The sequence below is a fragment of the Bison bison genome, unplaced genomic scaffold (assembly GCF_000754665.1).
Source record: "Bison bison bison isolate TAMUID 2011002044 unplaced genomic scaffold, Bison_UMD1.0 scf7180017864291, whole genome shotgun sequence".
Classification (NCBI taxonomy): domain Eukaryota; kingdom Metazoa; phylum Chordata; class Mammalia; order Artiodactyla; family Bovidae; genus Bison; species Bison bison.
In genome coordinates, this window is record NW_011494863.1 from 525,821 (window position 1) to 526,952 (window position 1,132).

At 61.8% G+C, this 1,132-nt stretch overlaps 1 protein-coding gene across 1 annotated transcript in view; it reads left to right on the forward strand.

Moving 5' to 3' along the window:
• Positions 1 to 457: 457 nt before the first annotated feature.
• PAIP2 (poly(A) binding protein interacting protein 2) overlaps positions 458 to 1,132 on the forward strand; it is a 17,765-nt gene continuing 17,090 nt past the window's right edge. The window contains exon 1 of the mRNA XM_010850321.1: positions 458 to 602. The gene's annotated coding sequence lies outside the window, so the exon portion shown is untranslated. The remainder of the gene's footprint in view (positions 603 to 1,132) is intronic.

Here is a 1,132-nt window from a genome sequence, read left to right on the forward strand (position 1 = left end):
GACGCTGTATATCACGTTTGATGTGTGTGTCTGGCTGTGTGACTGCACTCTCGTTATCTAAATGTTCCTATTTGATGTCAGTGTGTTTGAGGTAACTGTTGCGGTGTGTAATAGTCCACGTCTGTGTATCTTGTCTGTGACTCCTTCCTACCTCCCCCACTCACTGCATCCCATCATTCTTGAAGAATGGGCGCGTGTGGGGACACTGGCCCAGCTCCACTCCAGTTTTCCTAAGAAAACGTGACAGCACTCCCAGCGTTCCCCGCGGTCACAAGGGTATGGAGGAAAGGCCTTTGCGCATGCACACGTGTGCAGCTTGGGCGACAAGAACTTTGTGGTGGAGAGGCGAGGGGGCGGGGGGGGGTCCTCCCTTTCCCTCTCGTGCGCTCTCTGGTGGCCTCGGAGGGCAGCGCAGACAGAACGAGAGGCGGGGCCGGCGGCAGCGGCGGAAGTGAAGTCACTTCCGGGCTGGGGTGTTTGTTTGGACTGGAGAAGGGAGGCTGCGGGCGAAGCGCGCGTCGAGCGGGGGAGCGGCGCTGCTTGTGGAGATCCGCGGAGGCCGACCGGATTCGTTGGCTGCCGTCCCCGCTGCCGTGCACTGGGTGAGGGGTTCCCTCGGGCGGAGCGGCGAGAAGGGTGCGGCGGCCCCGGCGGTCGAGGGACAGCACCTCGGCGACGGCTGAGGGGCCTAGAGGGTCCCCTGGGTCGTTGGCCCCCAAGCCTGTATGGCCCCCGTTGTTCCTTGCCTCTTCCAGTTGAGTCTGAGAGATGATCTTGGACCGACTTAGTCTCTTTCTTTGAGAAATGGCCGTCGCTTTTTTTTCTCATTGTCATTATTATTTATGATTTGGATCCCGCAGCTCTCTATCCGGGTCCTCGGTGGCGCGCGATGGTTGCCGGGATAGCACTTTCTCGCGAGCCCCCACCCCCACCCCAGTCCCCTTCACCCCCGCCTCCGGTACCCTTTTCCCCTGCTCCCCGCTGCCGCCTCGGCAACAAAGCTCATTGTTTCTCCCCACTTTACGCCTGCGCGTCGCCACGCGCTGCCGCTACTTGCTGCGCTTGCGCGCTCCTCCTGAGGCTAGGGTGGGGGAAGAGAGAGGGGCGGAGGGACTGGCGGGGTGGCCTGCGG